The following is a 20,613-nucleotide window of genomic DNA, read 5'->3' on the forward strand; positions in this document are numbered from 1 at the left end:
GGCCAGTAGATAAGGAGCAGAATAAGCAAAGGGAAGAGAAGTAGTTGTTGAGCTCAGAGGGACCATAGTGTGTGGGGCCTTGTGAGACATTATAAAACTTCAGTTTTTATTCTGATTAAAATGGAGAGCCATTGCAGGGCTTTGAGTGAAATGATTTAATTATCACTTTAAGGGATCCCTCTGGCTGCCGGGGCAAGCGTTAGAGCAGAGACTCATGAGAGACAAATTCAGTAACTGAAGAGTAAGTTTCTTTGTTTTGTTTGCTTTAAATGGATAGCTTTGATTCTCTCCTATAGAATCTCCCCATCTCAATTAGCCTCTACAGCGAGACTATCGTTACTTCTCTGTAGGCATGGATTTGATGAACCCTGTGCTTGAGGGCAGTGAGGACATCCATCTCAAGGGAAGGGAAGAGCACAGAAGGGCAAAATAGGTAGTAACCATTTACTGCACTGGACTCTGCTTCCTTGTTCTTGCTTTAGAAACACCAGGGAATCCATAACAACAATAGCACAATAATAATATTCCTGGTCCCAAACCGAAATAATTAAATTCGAATCCTGTGTTTGAGGCTCAGCCATTAGTTCATGTTAGAAGCTCCCCACATGATTCCCACATGCAGTCCTGACTCCTAGTCACTGTGCTACCCATTTGAAACTCTAGATATCCATCTTCTATGTATGATTCCCAAGATTACTCCAGGCATTTCTTTTCTTTTTTTTTTTTTTTTAAGATTTTGTTTATTTATTTGACAGAGAGAGACACAGCGAGAGAGGGAACACAAGCAGGGGGAGTGGGAGAGGGAGAAGCAGGCTTCCCGCGGAGCAGGGAGCCCGATGCGGGGCTCGATCCCAGGACCCTGGGACCATGACCTGAGCTGAAGGCAGACATTTAACAACTGAGCCACCCAGGCGCCCCACTCCAGCCATTTCTATTCATTTTCAACCAATGGGAAGGAAAAAGGAACAGCATGTCCAGGGCTTTTAAGCAAAAGTTCTGCTTGCTTCTTTTTTTACATTTCATTAATGAAAAATGAATTTTTTGCTCATACTCAATCAGAGGGGAGGCTGGGAATTATAGTTGAATCAGGCATCCATATGGGGACAGTTGTGTGTTGACCCACATAAGCGTTTGCCGTATGATCTCAATATCACAAGGGGGAAGATAAGTTTGGGAACTACTTGATATGGGCCATTTTTTTAACACAGCCAGTTATAGATAAAAACTGAAGCTTGTAAAAGCTGAGAAACTGAAGCAGTTGAATTCTAAAAGATTTTCCTTTCTTATCCATTCTGTGTCAAAGTAGTATTTGAAGGGAATGGAGTTGACTATGAACATAAGCATAACAATGTAAGAATTTCCTCAGTGGATTGTTTCCATAGTTTCTATAACTGACACTGACAAAAAAAAAAAGAAAAAAAGCCTGGGGTAAGGGAGGGAAAGTGGGGGGTCCTGTTGTACTGATAACTTAAGCTTGTTAAATACATTACCTGTTCAATTTCCCCTCTACTAGAGATCCACCATTGTGATTTTTCTTAAATGCAGTGGGTTAGAAATAGAGCATCATGATCTGACTCTGCTGTTCCAATTGTCTATTAGAAACAGTAATTGTTGGGGAAGAAGGCTGGAGATTTCATGCAGTCATCGGGTGTTCTGACAGTCAGTGATAGCAAGACAACTGGATATTGGCATTGGGAATGCCACGCTGGATGAATGATAGTCCTCCCTGTATTTACCTAGCATACAACAAGCACAAAGCAACACTCTGGAAGCAAGTGAAGAAAGGGAGGAAAGAAAGAGAGAAAGAGAAAAATAATTTTCCATTGTGGAATAGCCAACTTGAGGTATGAGGATCTGAAAAAAGCCTGCTCATATCAGTTCAGGGTGATTATACAATTAGGAGCAAACAACTCTCACAATCCAAAACTCATAGCTGCTTCTTTTGAACCTATGATTGTAACAATTGCTCTCTTAATGAGAGAGATTAATTGACTTTCCCAAGGTCGCATAGATTCATATCTAAGACTGGCAATTTCATCAGACTTTGTCTTTTAATCTTGCTTGATTGGTTTTATTTTATTGTCTCACTTTCCCTAGTTCTCCAAGTTCTCTTTCCTACGAGACATTAAGTTGCATCGACTGCAAGAACTCGAGCATTGTTGCTCACAGTTCTTTTTGTATAATGAACCCAAATAATGTTTTTCAAATAAATGCATGAAAATGAAATAATATATAAAGAAGTTCCTCTCATCTTCATACAAACCAGAATATATCCTTTTATAACACTCTATTCTTACAAAATAGCATATCGAATTGTGGGAAATTTTAGAAAGGGTTTCCCCCAGGAGTAGTCAGGTTATCTCTTTCGGGTTCATTGCTTCAGCAAATATTTTCCCATTGATTCAGAACCCTTTAAAAGTAACTTCTCTTTTCTTCAGCTGGGTGAAAAATGGCTTGATTAGAACTAAATGGATGTAATTCTCCCTAATGTAACTGGGTATAACATCTGCTGTCATTTATTTTTCTTACTAAATTGTAACAGGTGAGGCAGGCTGGAAGCTTAGTTGTAGCGTTACTGCATAGAGACAGGCCAATTCCCAGTCTAATGTCAAACTACACTGGGTTTAGAAAAGCTAAGTTAAGCTTTAGGATTTCAAATGGGTATCAGGGTAGTCTATGACACTGGTCATCTCAAGGACTACTGAAACATAGCCATGATGTTTTAGAATATTTTCTGGCGTTTTAGGTATAGACTTTTATGGGTTGCTGTTCTAGTTCAAATGGGTTGGGGCAGGGGTAGGGGAGAGGGTTTTTGTCCATTTATTTTTTCAGTGATATATCCCTAATACACAGAATAGTGTCAGGAATATAGTAGGTACTCCCAAAATATCATCTGTTGATTTAATGCCCAAATCACATGTGGATCACTTCTACCTCCATGGAAGGGTCGTGGAAGATGGAGGTGGAAAGGGGCAGCGAGGTTATCTGCAGTTTAGCTTAGGACCTAAAGTTTAAATATGCCCAGGCCACACCTTCTATCTGAAATCAGTGGCCTCCTTTTGATATTCACTCTTCCCTAACCCACTGACAACTACCCATCCTTCTAGGTCCAGATAAAATCCCGTATTTCTACCAAAATCATTCCAATTTCTTCATCAGAACGTGTGTGTGTGTTTCTTTTCTTTTTCTCTTTTTTGAGTTTGTTCGGGAACTCTGTGGAATGTAGCATTTAACACCTTTTATTCTTGGCCTCATTTTTGTTATTTTTTAGTCTTATTGCCCTAGCTTGACACAGTGCCTAGCCCCACCCCTTAATGTACCAACATACCAAGCAGGAAGTTATTAGGACTTTATTGATGATTGATCAAACCATATTACTCACTGTAGAAAATACATTTTTAAAGTGTGTTTCTTCATTTTGGCGCAGAAGAATATATGTAATAGAATAATGGAAATTTCAGTGCTCTTAAAACTTAAGACTATTGCTCTAAGAAACATCCATTATTTAAAAGAAATTACTCAGAGAAAAGGGACTATAGGTTCAAGAAGAAAATGTTGGGAAATAAAAGGTTGTTTTATATCCTATATCCTGTGTGGTGATTGAGAAAGTCAGTAATAGAAAAAGAATAAGATAGAGGGGGAAGACAGAAAAGAAGGGAAGGGCAGGATTGGGGAGGGAAGAGAGAGAGAGAGGGAGAGAGAGAAAGGGAGGGAGAGAAGAAATGAGGCAGAGAGTAAGGCTATTGTGGTATTTTTGGGATGAGAAGGCTGCTCTGATGATACAGGAATTTAAAAATATATATATCATCTTAAGTATTAGAATACATAGGTTTGTGAATTTTATTAAAGTAGTTGATTTTTTTTAAAAGGAGAAACAAGCAATGCCATTCCTATAACAGCAAAGCATTTCAGTAATTGTATCTTCTAGGCTCTCTGAAGGTACAAAAAAAATCACCTCTTACTCACAAGCATGTCTGTACAGCATGTTAATTTAAAAATGCTCCTTAGCATTCTACTTCTATCAAAATTGATTTATGAAGTTGGAGTCTTGCAGGTTCAAAAAATGAAATGTTGGGGGTGCCTGGCTGGCTTAGTCGGTTAAGCATCTGCCTTCAGCTCAGGTCATGATCCCAGGGTCCTGGGTTCGAGCCCCACGTCGGGCTCCCTGCTCAGTGGGGAGTCTGCTTCTCCCTTTCCTTCTCCCTTCCGCTTGTGCTCTCTCTCTCTCTCAAATGAATAAATAAAATCTCTCTTTTTTTTTAAAGATGATGTTAAATGCTGCATACAAGGTCTCAGTGTTTCTGGATTAGGGGACCCCCCTTTCATTGACAATTATTCTCTACTCATCATAATATGTAGACACATACCAGGAGCAGAAAGTGTTCAAACAGAAAGTTACTAGTCTTATTTAGAAATATTTGACTTTTAAATTATTAGCTAACAACTTTACATGTAAAACTAATTTCCTATATCAAAATTAAATCTAATTTCATAGATCAGGCACTTTATATTAGGAAACAAAATACTCTATTAGACAAATCTAGTGTATCTGAGAAGCATGAGTCCTGTCCATTAGGATAGTTCCTGAGTGATGCCATGCTGAATCCCTGACAAAATTACTATCTGATACCAATAATTTTTCCATTGCCAATCTAAGTACATTCTGTATTAATTTAAAACTACAGCTGGCCATTTAAAGTATAATGAATATATCTTTAAGGTTTGCTTAATGACATCTGGACTAGTGATCTGAAACCTTTTTATTGTGTATCCTTCTTTTTATAAATGTTTAAGAGCATATCCCAATATATTTATTTTTTAAATTAAAATACAAGTATTTTTAGCCAAAATATGGAAAGAGCCCAGATGTCCATCGACAGATGAATGGAGAGAGAAGGTGTGGAATATATATACAATGGAATATTATGCAGCCATCAAAAAGAATGAAATCTTGCCATTTGCAACGACATGGATGGAGCTAGAGGGTATTATACTAAGTGAAATAAGTCAGTCAGAGGAAGACAAATACCATATGATTTCACTCATGTGGAATTTAAGAAACAAAACAGATGAACACAGGGGAAGGGAAGGAAAAATAACATAAGATGAAAACAGAGAGGGAGGTAAACCATAAGAAACTCTTAACTCTAGGAAACAAACTGAGGGTTACTGGAGAGGAGGTGGGTGGGGTGATGGGGTAACTGGGTGATGGGTATTAAGGAGGGCACTTGATGGAATGAGCACTGGGTATTATATGCAACTGATGAATCACCGAAGTCTACCTCTGAAACTAATAATACAGTATATGTTAATTAAATTGAATTTAAATAAAAAAACAAAAAACCCACAAAAATAAAATACAAGTTTTTATATGTAATACACCCTTTACTTTATAAAGCATAAACAAAAATAGAAATGATGAAGTATATTTATATACATTTTTACTTAAAGAATTGACTTGCACAGATGCTAAGTTGCATGTACCCTACTTTGGAAACCACTGATCTAAAGACTATGATGTTCATAAAGGTAAATGTACATAAGGCACAAAAGATAAAGTTCAGGAACTATGGTGAAAAGAGAGCTTTTAGCAATATCGATAAAGAAAACATGAAGTACTTCAATGAGGAATGGTGACAGGAGCAGCTCTGGAAAAATGGGGACATGCCGGTAGTGTAATCATTAACAAGTCTAAGAAGTACTATCAAGATTCTTTATCAATGATCACCTGATTCTATGGGATGTGGATATGTGTTTTCAAAACTGTAGAATGAACAAAAAGCCATTATGTAATAAATGCTTTAAGGTCACCTAATGTAACAGTTCAGTTCAAAAAAAGCCAAGTTTTTATGGTAAAGGCTGTTTCTCCTCTACTGAGACCAGGAAAAACACAATAAGTTCTGGCTTCATTTTGCCTTTTGTGCTTTTCTGGTGCTTCATGCTGTATCGTAACACTAATTTAAGTACAGCCTTGGCTGAAATTTTCCTCATTTATTTTTAAAAAGCAATGCTGTAAAAAACACTTCCAGAAACATTATAAATCACATGTTACTATAACTGAGATACTTAACTAAATCCAGAGGCATTCTTGCTTTTCAAATAAATATGAATTCTGTCTTGTTTAAATATATATCCAGAATTGGCACTATAAATTATTTTGCCTTTTGTCACTAAATATGCACACACATAAATACACACACATACACACACATTTCAATATAAATATTATTTTAGAAATTTGACTGTAACTAAATACTTAGGTACTTTAAAAGATTTTTTTTTTAAATAAATGGATCATGTGAATTTCTTTTAGGCCTTTAAATCCACACTATGAATATAGCACGGAGTGGGAAACAGTGTTTTGTACACACTTTGGAATGGCAAAATAAATGTATTTGTAAAATAAAATTGAATACTTGTAGTTTTTGAAGATTAATAACAAGTGAATTCTCCATTACTGACAAATAGCCATACAAATTCCCGTTTAGAAATAGAGGCCCAACAGCAGACGTAAGTGACTATTTGGATACCTCACATTTAATTATCTTCAGGGGTAGCACATTATTGCTCCTGAGAAGAGAGTTCTGAAACAGGTCAATCCCCAGCAGGCACCTGGACATTATGGGGGTACCAGAGTGTCGCTCCATCACTGAAAAATGTCCTAGGAATATCTGAACACCAGGGGAGAGAGATTTTTTTTAATGTGACTTTAAAAAAATTCCTCTTCTTAAGCTTCCTGATCCTCCTATATCATCATCCCAATGACATGACCAGTTGTCATTTTACTTTCTGTCTACGTAACCTCATGCACAGCTAGGAAATAATGATTTAGGACTTGAAATTCAAAACATAATGGTGTTCCTTTTTTTTTCATTCCTCATTTTACTCAACACCCCTGCAGAGTTGATGCAAGTACTGAGCTCCCTTTGAAGTCAGCTTGCATCATCTTTGATGGAGTATAAAGCAATAGGAGATACTGACTGCAGTTTTGAGCATCTCAGTTCCCATCTCAGATGATGCCGATACATTTGTCATTAAATGCATGGTATGAGTAAATCCTTGGAAGAATTGCCAAGCAGTTAAAATCGGCAGGTATAGACCACACATTTCTACTATAAAAGAATAGAAAAGGAAAATATTAACCTGTTTTTGAGGCTTTTTACTTCATATGCCACTTAGGTCATTCTTACTGTGGGTGATTTTGTAACATATTCTTGTTACTTGGTTCACTCTTTCCAATACTGTCAATGCTTCGTGAGAGGTTATGCTAAACAGATACATTTAGATGCCAAAAACATTTGTGACCTTGAAGGATGATGTTCTTCTTTGTTCAAGTAATGGTAAAATAAATCAGTATCTGTGGATGAATGCCAGTAGTGTTAGCTTTTTAATACACTTTGCTCTTGGCAATAATTATAAGCCACAGAGTGAAGATGAGAGTAATTTGGAGATAAAACAAGAGCGAGGCTTTGGACTGAAAAATTCTGTCTGCATTTCTGATAGGCGCTACTGATCACCAATCTCTGGTTCTCGTCTTCTATGAGGCAAATGGGGAAATTGCACTCCTCTGCCCCCTTGATGGTGGGCTTTAGCCATGGGACATGTTTTGGCCAATGAAATATGAGCAGAGGGGCTGGGTGAAGCATTCGATTACTTGAACTCTCTTCCTGCTCTTCTGCAGACATGATCACAGAGGTATGCGAACAGGAGCAAAGCCTGCCAGAATGCCAAGTAACATGTGGAGCACAGGTGCCGTGGAAAGTGACCAAGGAGACTGCCGTGGATTTGCCTGATCAAAAATTCGCTTTTCGTTGTGTTAATCCATTGACGGTTTAGTGTTGCTCGTTACCACAGCACAGCCCAACCTATCCTGACCGACAGGTATATGGTTGTGTGTACATATATATCTAAATACACATACAAAAGTTTAAAGAAATAGAAATTTAATGATCAAAACAAGTCAAAGTAGAAGACACCAAAAATCCGTTGGTGAAATATTCTACAACATTTTTGTGATTCCCCCAGCCTCAGTGGAATCTACTACTTGTAGTTCTGCAGTAAATGTCTCTAAGTCTTCTCTAAGCACTCACGTTCTACTCTTGTTAGGATAATCACATTAATTTCTATTGCCTTATACTCTTCTAAAAGTGGAGACTTCGAAGTCATTTTATTTTTATAAAAATTTAGAATAAATTTTGATTGTTGGTGAAAAAAGAATTTCAAAGGAGGACTAGCAGGTAACAACGGTAGAGGAGTTTTAAAGAGTGTAGTTTATTTTAGAGAATGTCTGGTTGATTTGGGTGGCTAGATCATAGGTTATAAGAAGGCTGGGAGTAGAGAGGAGGATTATGGCAGAAAATATGTGTGGATAATTTTTTCCTGTGTTGCCTTAAGTCTATATATCACAAGATATTACATTCCATTAAATTCTACAACATTTCCATTAAAAATACAATCTGAATCCTAAGAGGAAAATACTGACTACCAGAAACATAAGATTCTCAGAGGGCTTAGCAAACTGTATCCTAAATTGCAGACAGACATGTTAGTTTCCTTTGAATCAGTAATTTCAATCTTTCCCCTTATTTTTCCATCTAATTTTCAGTAGGTCACTCTCAAGTCAAAATTTAATTTTATGTGGTTGAAGTGGTAGAGCCAAAATGAAATTGCATGCTGTAGGGGGAAAAACTTAACCTACTTTTAATAGCCCCTTTGAAAGATACTTTGAAGACATGACTTACTCTCATAGTATGTTGACTATCTGAAGAATGAATTATTATATCCTTGTCAAATTTTAAATAGCATGCTGTTAAAAATATTAGTCACACAGGGGGCTGTTTGACAGTAATGTCACAGAAAAGCTCTGGTCTATACGAACAGGCAGAGTCTGCAACTTAATATTATGATTCCATGGAGCTCTGCCTTCCATGGGCATCCACAGAGGGGTGGGGGTGGGAACCCGCTTTAGGTTTCCTTGGAATGGTGGCAGGATTCTGGCAACTGATGCATTTTACTTGCTGTTCCAGCTAGCTGAGGGGGTCTTGTGTCTTTCTCCCTTCCATCCATTCCTGACAGAGCTTAGACCAGAGCCTAAAAGAAATGAAAAAGCTATCATTTCAAATGAGGAAGAGTTTTTTTTTTTTAAATACATCCAAGAAATGTGAGTTGAGATCTAGACTAGAGGTTGTAAAGAAAATGATCCAAAGAATTTCTTATAAAAGAGAGGTTTTTTTTTTCTTTTTCTTTCTTTCTTTTTTTTTTTTTTTTTTTTAGCCTAAAAAAATAAGATTAGAAACTGGCTTGGATGAGCCCAACTGTGATTAAAAAAATAAACCCTTTATAGTTAAGTCAAGAATTTTTCCCCTTTTTGTTCTTTGACTTTTCCTGCAGGGAAAGGGGCAGTCTTTACCTAATCAGAGCAAAGCAAGAATCACTGAGGCAGCGGAAGCATCATGTAGGTGAAGGTCAGGCCAATTTTCCCCAAGTAATGCTGTTTTATCACTCATCGAACAAAGATTGGGGCCTTTCTTGCCTTGATCCTTTGTGCCTTTCCCTATTACTTTAACAGATCTGAACAAACCAGAGATTCTTCATCCAAACGTTCCATTTAGCTACATTTATTTCAAATCCTCCAAATTTCATGTCTCAATATTACAGTAACTTAAGGATGATACAAAATCCACGTGTTAGGCAGGAAGGCAAAGTTACCTAAAGACAGAATTGACACAGGACACAGTGATTGTTTTCATTGGTCCTTTGCCGTTTAGTGTTGGGCTGCATGTCAGCCCCATTAATCCAGGCACCTTTTAGTTTCAAAGATTTCTGTCTTCCCTATGTCTACAGAACACGTATCTTGTTGGTGAAACATTGAGTTACAAATTGAATGATGTTACTTTTGGCAGCCTGGAGAGGGGTCAGGTTGAGAAGCCAAGACTATAAAACAAATACGCACTCTAGGGATGTGTGGTGTCCTAAATAAATGTGTTCTGCAGTTGCCTCTGAGTAACTGCAACAGGGCTGGAACACTCCTGGTCACGTGCTCTGCCTATTTACTCTCGTGAGTAGATTTGGCAGTGAGGAAATGGGAAAAGTGTCATTATGCCAAGATGAAATTAAAAATTAGTTTAATGATTTTTGAAAAAGTCACCTTATTTTAAAAATAGAGCATTTTGATTTATAAGTAACACTATGGCACTGCTTGGTCCTGAGAGCTTTGACTCAGTTTTCCCATATCGGAGGAATTTGAAGTTATCCTGGTTTGCTTACTCACATGGTCCTCTCTCTACTTTTCTCCTTTTCATTGATCTTTCTTTTTCTTGTATCTTTCCTTGCCAATTACTTCTCTCTCCATTTTTTTCCCTCTCTTCCTTGCCCAGAACCCAGGCGAGGGGATGGTTGCTTTCAAATTGAGGGATATATCTGCACCCATTTCCCCCCCTCAAAGTGGCTTAAAGTAAGTTTTTAAAGCTAGAAATGTCATAGCTTCATAGACATATTGAAAATGTTATTTTGAGGATACTATAATGCATCTCTAAATACTAGTGATCTGAGTTCTCTATAGGTGAGTAAATTCGAGACTCTGAGAGGATTAAAATTCATATTTAATCATAAATACCTTGTATTCATTAGGAAAGATCCGAAATTATTTGGTGACATTTCATCAGCAAGTCATATTGCTCTCTATATTGAAAGAAAAAGAATTTAAAATATTACTAGTTTTTCCTTTATTTTGGGATATACTTTCTACCACCCATTTCAAATCATGAACTTTCACAATAAATTTGCTTCCCATCCTCCAGAGTTCTGTTTATCTTCAAATGGAACAATTTCAAACCATGATTTTTTATTATTATTAAAATAATTCAGTGACTTCCAGCTTTATCACAAATATGGCTAAAATAAAAATGCTTACTACTTGGTAGCTTTTTACTTGATTCACAAAGCAGTTTCCAGAAACCAATAATGAATGATTCCCTGTGTGGCACGGTAAGCAACAGAACATTTTTATCTGCTCAGCTGATGTTTGTGTGCTCAGTTAACCAGCCCTTGCATGCTCTGTCTATTCTAAGGGTTGTGGAAATTTAAATACAGTAAATGCTCTATGACCGTGCTGATGTTGTGGAGTCAATTCATTTCCTTGAGTACAAGATCAGTTCACAATTACTTCAGGGCAGTCCATACAGGGCATCAGCATAGTTGGCTATTAATTAAGCAATAAGACATGACAGGCAATATATTTCTGGGCCATTTAACATATCTCTTGAGAGATTTTTAAAGCAAGGGGTTAAAGGTCAAGTGACTTTAACCACTTGAGAAGTTCACTGCCAGGATTTTTTATGACTACAAGAAAATTCAAATATGAATTATGGAAACTAAGTCAATCATGGGGATTTTTTTAGTGTATAGTTAGGAAATCAAGTCAAAACAAAATTTAAAAAATGAATTTATGCGGTTCTGTACATTGTACTATGGTTTACTATCTATCATCTAATTTAATTTTCCCAGTGATCTTGTGAAGTCTCCATTACCTCTATCATACAGTTGAGGTATGCGAAGCTCAGAGCAATTTTATGGCCAAAATGCTCTGCATTAGGACTTGGAATTATGAAATTAAATATTAGTAGATTATAAGCACTTGAATTAGCCAGTCTTAAAGCATTGTTCTCCCTAAACCAAACTCCACCTTCTTTTGATGAAAGCAAAGATCTTTTTTAGAAAACATGGCTATCCCGTGAGCTACTGGAAAACCACTTTTCCAGACTTCATGGCTCCTTTCAGTGAGTCTTGCAAAAATTAATAACAGAGTTTATTAAATAAATTATTAATCCCATAAGTCAAAGAATAAATATAATAGTAGACATGTTAGGAAAACCATCTGGAAGAAATTTTTGAGCTTCACTGGACAATATTTGAGGATTGTCTAGAAATTGCCCCACCATGGATAATATTGTTAACATTGTCCTATTTATGCACCTTACTGCATCACCCTTGGCTGAGACATTTGTCCACATCTGTCTCCTTGATGTCATGCTTAACTCCACTCTTGTTGTATGTGTAGGGACATTCTATTATTTTCTTACTATGAAAGGAATATGATCAGCTCTCTTTTAGAGTCAATTGCTTAATTTTCCCTAAGTTATTCCTGATCCCTCACTCAGCACTTGGTATTCCTTGAACTTAACCTCTCAAGTCTAACAAACTCTCTTTGAGTTTTTCCTACTCTACTGATTCCCACCTTCCCCTGCTTGTTGTTGTCCACAGGGATACCTGAAAAGCAGATACTTAATTTCATTTTATATCCCAAGTGTGTATCCTGATGCTCAGTAATTGTTTCATTTGCTGAATTGATGTATGAATTATTTTACAGATTTAAAATTTTCAAACCATAACTAAATGTTAATCAGGACAGAATGTTATTTAATATCCAATATGATTCCAGGTTTCTTTTAGCTCCCCAAACTCACTTTTGCTTTTTAAAAAAAAATGAGACACAGCCAATTTTATTCAAATTCCTTAAAATTTATACACAATATGTTAATTGTTTCTAAAATGTACATCACCCTTTATGTAATGGCTTTTTACTTCATCTTTATTTCATAGTTTTTTCATCTTGTCTTTATACACTTCTTCAGTAGAGGCCAGAGTCCTGAGGTGCCCAGTTAGGAGCCTCTGACCTACTATTCTGATTAAGTTTCTTCTCAATATTCATGGCCAACATCTGGCTTTTAAATGAAAGGCTTTTGGTCTTTTCAATCACTTGCTGATTAGGGTGAGACTGCTTCGTTACCCATAACCACATGACCTAATTTAGAGTCAATTTTGGCATCCAATCTCGCATTTATAATCAAATTTATAAGCCACCTTTCAGTTTCTTCTGGAGTCATGTTCAGTTTGTCTGTCAACATGTTAATAGCTGATACACCCCTCTAGATGAGACAAAAAGTCTCAAGTATGAAGAGAGGAGCATTTTCAATGAAATCTTCAAAACAAGCCACCAAGAAGAAATCATTCCCAAGTACTGATTCACATTCCCTCAGCTTTTTCGGAGCCCCATCAAAGCCAAAGTTAACAGATAAGCATTCAGCAAATCCTGTCATTGGGTCTTTAAATGTGTAAGACTCCTGTTGAATAAATTTAACCAAATATTTTAGCACCTGTTGGCATTTTCAAACATCTTTGTTTGTTATGATGGATGTAGTCAAATAGTGCAGTATCCATGGATATATTGTCTGAATTACATTAAGATACTGTGGCTGGTTAAGGAAGAGATCAATAATGTTATCACGCCCTTTGGGGTGGTTGAAGAAAACAAACCAAGACCAGTAGACAAGCCATGTCTGCTGCTGAAGAAAATGAAATGGAGAGATCACAGAATTATTTTCTGTGGTCTCTCTTAACCATGCAAAGTCTTCCATAGAGGCATCCCAATTCCACATTAAGATTTCAGAAGTCAGCAGTTTTCCCCAGAGTGAACTCAAAGCATTTCTATCTGTTGCTGGAACTAACACTCTAAAGAAGTAAAGATATTCTGCTGCTCCAGGGTAATTCCTACATTCATATTGGACTTTCGCATACCTGTAGAGTGTATCTAAATATTCCTGCCTAAAATTAAGCTTGTCCACCAGTTAGTCAAACAGCATCCGACCATCTCTGGTTGACCCTGTCTGCCGTATAGTTTCTGGATCAAATCTCTTCACGACTGGTTCCGTCTCTGCCTGAAGCTGTTTCAGTTGTGCAACAACTGTGGGTTTTTTTTTCTCTCAAAGCACATGGAATATCATCAGAATAAAGGTTTTTGCATATGTCCATAACAAAACCTACCATGTCGGTATCAATAAGAAGATCTAATTTCCCTTGTAATGAGTCTTTTTCATTATCGCTCTCTCCTATGCAGAGAAGGGAAGCCAAATGCGGATCCAAAAAGGGTGCCATGCAAGTAGTCAAGTCATCTTCCGCCATCTCGCTATGGAAGAAGCTGTTTTCACTTTTAATACATCCAGAGTGTTAGCTAGATTTTCTTTGCCTTCATTGAAGCAGTTACTTCTGTCAGCTTCCACGACACACCACTCACCTTGTTTTTCTTCTAATGACTTCATTCATTCATTTATTCATGTTTATTGAGCATCGGCTATGCTTCTACTTTTTTCTTTATGTGATCAAGATTATATTTTTTAGCAGGACTTGGTAGCTTTATACTTAGGTAAAATTGTTTCCAGATTCTGACCCTACACTACTGCTCAGTCTTAGTTTCCAAGATTGTATAATTTTGTTGTGTGTATGTGTGTTTGTGTGTCTGTGTGTGTATGTGTATGCACATGTGTATCCCTAGATATACTCCAAGTCAAATTTATTGAGCCAATTGTTGTTATGCACAAGACATTTGAAACCAAAAGAATGTCCTTTGGTCACTCTTTTGGTCAAACTCCTAAGAAATATACATGGTTTTCTTTTATCTCCATTGGCTAAAATCAAAGGAAATCCCTGTACACTTTATCATTTAAACCTAGGCCAGTTCAACTGAACAATAATTGAGGCTTGAGTTTTCAAGAGGGGGGTTTGATGTGCAACGTTGAGGGGAATAGCTGTTTCCATAGGACATGTGTTTGTGAGGATGTGTGCAATCCTGCAGGTGCCGAGCCTTCCTGTGGGATTGAGAGGGGTGCTTCCTGAGAGAGGAGCTAACCTAAAGAGAAGACCACCTGAGAGGCAGGGGGAAGTAGGCTGACTTCTGATGTCATCCTTCAAACTTTTGGATCCCGCTTTGCTCCCAAACCAGTTCTTATTATTAACCATGAAAGCCAACTTTCTATGTCTGTTCTTTAAACCAGTTTGAACTTTAAAATTTTTCATTTTTTTTGTCACTTGAAGCTAATATAATAAAGATAAGATGTTCATAAAACTTTGGGATGAATTGTAGGTGTCAAATAAATTACTTTCTCCAAAGTCTATAACCCGAAATGTTGACCCAGTGCTCAGATTTATTCTGTAGGAAATAAATTTTACTTTTGAAAGGACTGTTTATATGTTGGGTTCTCATATTTTGGAATCTCTGCCCAAATTTGGAATTATGTGGAGTCTAGTAGGTTCCAGAGAAGTATATACAATGAAACTGCTGAAGAAGGAAGTATTTTCAAAATTCAATATGATTCTGTCCTCAATGATGTTCCCAGGGAGAGTGATATAAATTACCACAAATATGTGGAACAAAATCAAGCCTAGCTTTTCATATATAAATTTATGGTAGAAGTAGATTTCTAATAGTTTCCTCAGAGTTCTGTTATAAGATGGATTAGATAGAATGTTTACCACATGTCTTTCAAGGTTTCACTGTTAAGGAGGACTTTCAGCAGTCAAATTATGGTGTCATATAAAAATTTACTCAACAAAGTCTTCTTGTGAAAATCTCAAGCAAAATAGTGTCTTTATTGAGGAACTGTTTGAGTGCTACTTCCTGTTTAAATGAAGTTCCATGGAAACCATGCATTTTGAGGTCCAACATTGAGGCCAAACTTCAAGGTGTATTTTGTTCATCTTTTCTAGGCATCTGACGTCTGCACAAATATTAAGCTTTTATCCTTCAAATGCTTTTTCAGGTCATTTCCAGGAAGACCTGATCTGCTATATTACTGCAGATGGCTGTCTCTAATACACCAATAGTTATTAAAGGCTCAAATCATGGGTTCTTAGATTTCCCCCACATTTTTTTCCTTTTTTTTATTTGTAAAAGGCTTCTATAGGAATTACTGTACATGCACAAAAAGGCCCCATTTAGAAAATAGTTTGTGAATCCCCATTCTGTACAGTAATGGTCCATACAACTGTATTAAGTCAGTTCCTTTAATAGGGAGAGTGCCTTTTTAGTTTGTGAGAAATCTGCCCCTGCTGAGATTTGAACCAGGTACCCTTGGATCTAAAAGCATGTGCTTTACTCTTTAGATAAAGTGAAATCTTCTTAAAAGTGGGGGGAGGGGAGAGGGAAGAGATGGGAGTTCTCTTTGACTTTGGAGCCATTTCTTTGACAATTTTATTTTTCTTTCTGAGTTACTTTCTCAGTCTCTTCCCTCTGTCCTTTGTTTTACTTGTTCTATGGTCTTTTTTTATTTGATCATTTGGCTGGTGTTGACCTTTAAAAATATGAATATGACCTTCTGCATCTAAGACCAGCATTTAATATCTAATAATGACAATGTTGTTAAGCTAAGGAATCTATGCAGGCCGGGTCCCATACTTGAGCTAGAGAATCTCTAATATTCTCCCACTTCTAAGAATTCAGGAGCATAAGTTATTTGTGTCAAGTTAAAAATGGAAACTTTTTTCTGCCCCCATGGAAGAAAAATGATCAGGTGGTCCTTTGAATTTGCTACTTTCTGTGTATTCCTTGGTGATGGCCATTTTACCAACAGTGCTTCTGGAATCCTCTTAAAAATATATTATGGTAATGAAAGAAAAGTTTAATTTTCTGTATTTCCTGATTCTCATTATACATGCCTTAGCCAAATTCTAATGGTCCTGCCATTTGGCACGTAACATTCCTTCATCCCTTGCAGATCTCATCATGTTCAATAAGGTTTAATGAGAGAATTATAGATAACTTATGAGCTTTTATAAAATGAACTTGTTTTATTCTCAAAACTAGATCGTGTTCCCAGTGTTTTTTAAAGCAAAATAGAGTGCGGGGATTTCTAATAAACAGATCAGATGGGATAATAGGCTGTAACCTTTGCACTTTGCAGTAACCAAAGTGATGTTTCCTCCTCCTTTGTCATAGCAGAGTTCCACTGAGATTACAATAGCCACAGGAAACCAAGGTTTAGATTCTTAGTTGCCATTGTTGCATCCTTAAACACTTCTTAAAGGCTCACAATATGCCAGTGCTTTATGGAACATATAAAGACTAGCTCTTGCACAGAAGAAAAAGGTTTATTCAAGGATGACATTGGACACATTGTAATTACTCCCACTGGAGCCATATGTATAACAAAAAGGGTTTGGGTACAAAAAAGAAAATTTAGCAAGGCATGCTTTCTTCTTGTTGCTATGCCAGCCCTAACTTTTCACCCATAACTCTCTGAGGCCAAGCTGCTAATCCAGATCTGGATTCAGTAGAAATTTGATCAAGGTGAGAATATGATAAAATTTTGTTATTTCACAGGATCTTTGAAAACCAGTGAAGCTTGTGTGGATTCTTTCCTGGATAGTCAACGTCGGTCCAGACCTAAATTCCTGGAGTCACCTTGTATTTGTCCTTGAATGAAGTCACCAGCAATTACTAGGAACTTGAAATTCAAAATTGACCCCAAATCAGGCTGAGTCCATTGGAAAGTTTTTGTATGAGAGAGTAATACCAGTTCTCCACTAGACTGGGAGACAAAATATAAACATCAGTACAATTTAACTACCTATAATCTCCTTAGTGTCAGACCCAGTTAACTACACAACACACGTATGAATGTCCAGCGAAGTGCTTGGAATATAATAATCATTCAATAAATATTTGTGGAACAAAGGAAGTTCCAAGAACTGTGATAAGAAAATATGAATCATGATCCCTTACCACAAGAAAATGAAATCAACCTTTGTAAACCAATTAGATTGATAATTGTAAAGTGCAGGGTCTGAATTTCTATTTCTCTGACTTCACCTTTTACATGCTATAAAGTGTCAAAAATGATTTTTTCTCTCAGGGTCAACATAGACACCATTAAGTTTTAGGGGCAATAAGAAGTTTCCACTCCCCTCGCCCCTCCCCCCACCCCCAGGTGATTGCTTCCTTCTCAGTAACTGTTTTCTGAAAGCAATTTTTTTTTAAGGAGAGAATTCACAATTTCAGTAACAAAGATAAAGAGTTTCAGTGCTTTATTTCACTAATTGGAAAAATTAAGATAAAAACGTTTGCTAGTTTCTTTCTTGTTCCTCCGGGACCTGGATATTAGAAAGTAGGAAGGCACTGGATGCCTAAAAGAAGTAAAATAAAATATCACTGAAATGTTGCAATAGTAACACTAAGGGAACATAAATTTTAGATTTCTTACTTTTGTTTGAAAAGGTAAATGTAAAAGTCATGTACAGTTATTTCAAACAATCATGAACACTCCAGTTAAGAATTTTGGTCGTTTGGGGGCACCTGGGTGGCTCAGTTGGTTGAGTGTCCGTTGAGTGTCTGACCCTTGATTTTGGCTCAAGTCTTGATCTCAGGATCCTGAGATTGAGCCCTGCATGGAGCTCCACGCCCAGTGCTATCACGGAATCTGCCTGTCCTTCTCCCACCCCTCTGCTCCTCCCCCTGCTCACACACACTTGCGTGTGCTCATGTTCTCTCTCTATCCTAAATAGATAAAATCTTAAAAAACATATTTTTCTCATTTTTATATGATTGCACTTGCCTGTTAGGTAGCATAAAGATCAAGGAGCACAATTTTCTCCAGGCAGTGATTACTATTTCAACAAATATAACTAATGTAATCAATACTTCTTTTTTCCACCTTAAACTCTTTATTAAGGAAACATAATTATCAGTAAACATGTTCTATAGAAAGATACAGAGAGATGAAATTGCAGCTTAAAGTTGTACAAATGATTGCCTTCTACTGTATGTTCCATTGATTTATTGGCCTGTTGTCTCCTGTAGTATAACTAGCACCTTGAAAAAGGGAGAATCCATAGGGTGCACAGGAATAAAACTCTATCTCCCTTCTCCCTATTATCTTCACTCCCCACCATCCTCACCTTACTCTTTCAAACCTCTTCTCTAGACTTGTTCTCTGCTCTTTGGATGAGATCTCAAGCAAGTACCGTAACTTCCCTGGACAGCCTTAGATAATAAGTCCTACAGTCAGTTTTGGTAGAAACAAGTTCTCACAGGCATTCATGGTAACTTTAAAAATAACATGAATTTCACATAAATCAAAGTTTGGTACTGGTATTCCAGCTTGGTATTGCTTTAGGCATAGGGCAAGGGAGAGGAAGAGCATGGTTGCTTCCATCTTTGTTCCTTATCCTAGATGTCTCCACCCAGTATCTACTTCCCTTGAAAGCTGAGGTTTCTAATGCTTCTTACAGAGGGAGCAAGGAAAAGGAGAAGTCAGACATAGTAAAGATCCTATTTGACGGTATCTACTTAATCCGATGATGTTTTTCTTAGGAAGGACACCCCAGATTCCTAATTCTGGTTCTCCCAGATGGTGATCTTATGGATTCTTTGGAGAACACCTTGTTGAGATGCTCTGGTTGCAATGATCTCATATGGTGAGGCCTCCATTTGACTAGCTGCTTGCAACTTCAGTCCTCAGCGTGTGGGAGGTCCATGCCACACAGACTCTCACAGATGAGGCTCCACCCTTCCTCCAGGAATACCTTTTGGGAAAGTCCTTTTCAGGCTGGCTTGAGTCTGGCTCCCTCTCACATGGTCCACATTTGGTCCAGAAGTAAACTCATGCCTTTGCTTCTTCCAAGTGAAGCTTTCTCTCAATGGCATAATTTCTCTTTGATTTCCTGCTACACAGACATTTCCAGTCATAGTCTTTAGACTTTTAATCTCCCATGTGCAGGTCAAATGCCACCTGATATGAGAAGACACATTGTAAGCTCTCTGACAGTGGTCCCTTCTATCCCGAACCCTTTTTCACAAGCAAGGGAAAATTCAATAATTTCCCCAAAGAAATTCTTTCTCCAGAAACAGTCATTTTTTCTTGGTTTCTCCAACCTGTAAATATCCTCAAGGATAGTGTTAAAGTAAGAATTAGAAGACTGGTTCTTAACCACCTTCTTTTGCACGTCTTGCATAAATGGTCTAGGCCCTCATTTTGGAGTTCTCAGCACCCATAATATTTATTCTCCATGTTTGGAGTCTTAGCTAAAACTAAAACGGAAAGATTTTACTTTAACATCATGTTCTGATGGTTGGTAATTAACTCACCTTTCTTTTCTTACTGGAAACATCTAACCCAAAACTAGAGCTCCTGCCTCTCTTAGGTTAAAAACATCTAGGGGAAAGGACGAGGCCAATTAGGTGAGGAAATGCTACCAAATATACTCTATCTCTATTTACTCATATTTCCAGATGAAGGCTTTCCTCAATTGAGATGATGTTAAACCACACTGTTTGTTCTTCACCCAATTTCGCATAAATTCGGAGACAAAGACCATGCCATTCCCCAGCCTTGGGTTTCTGTGTTTATTCTTTGCCCAGGCAGAGGTCATGCCTTGTGTCTGGCCTAAGTGTGGGTACACAATATTCAGCAGCAGATTGACATAGACTTTTAATCTCTGGCTGAAACATTTGCTGTGAGACAGAAGTGGTACCCCACCTCTCCTTTCGGTCAGTTCTTGCCAATTGAGTCCACTTTGGAAGTTGTTCTTTTATCCTTTCTGCTTCTACTGGGGAATATTGGTTGTACCATACTTAATCACTACAAATTCATGCTTTAATTAATCCATTCAGCAATTCTTTAATTTTATTTCTGGGGAATGTTAGGGACTCCAAGATAAATAGGAAGAAGTAAGACAACTACAAAAATTTAATGTAGTATATAATCAATGGAGTGTTATAAATATATTCAAGGAAAAATGCTGTGAATATTGAGAAGAAAGAGATTCGCTTTTAGTTGAGAGTGG

At 37.2% G+C, this 20,613-nt stretch overlaps 1 pseudogene; it reads right to left on the reverse strand.

The window, feature by feature from the left end:
* Positions 1 to 12,628: 12,628 nt before the first annotated feature.
* On the reverse strand, positions 12,629 to 13,959 carry LOC102734521 (eukaryotic translation initiation factor 3 subunit E pseudogene; annotated as a pseudogene).
* Between the last annotated feature and the right edge of the window lie 6,654 nt (positions 13,960 to 20,613).

Source organism: Leptonychotes weddellii, chromosome 1 (assembly GCF_054177405.1).
Source record: "Leptonychotes weddellii isolate Sample4059 chromosome 1, ASM5417740v2, whole genome shotgun sequence".
In the NCBI taxonomy this organism is placed as follows: domain Eukaryota; kingdom Metazoa; phylum Chordata; class Mammalia; order Carnivora; family Phocidae; genus Leptonychotes; species Leptonychotes weddellii.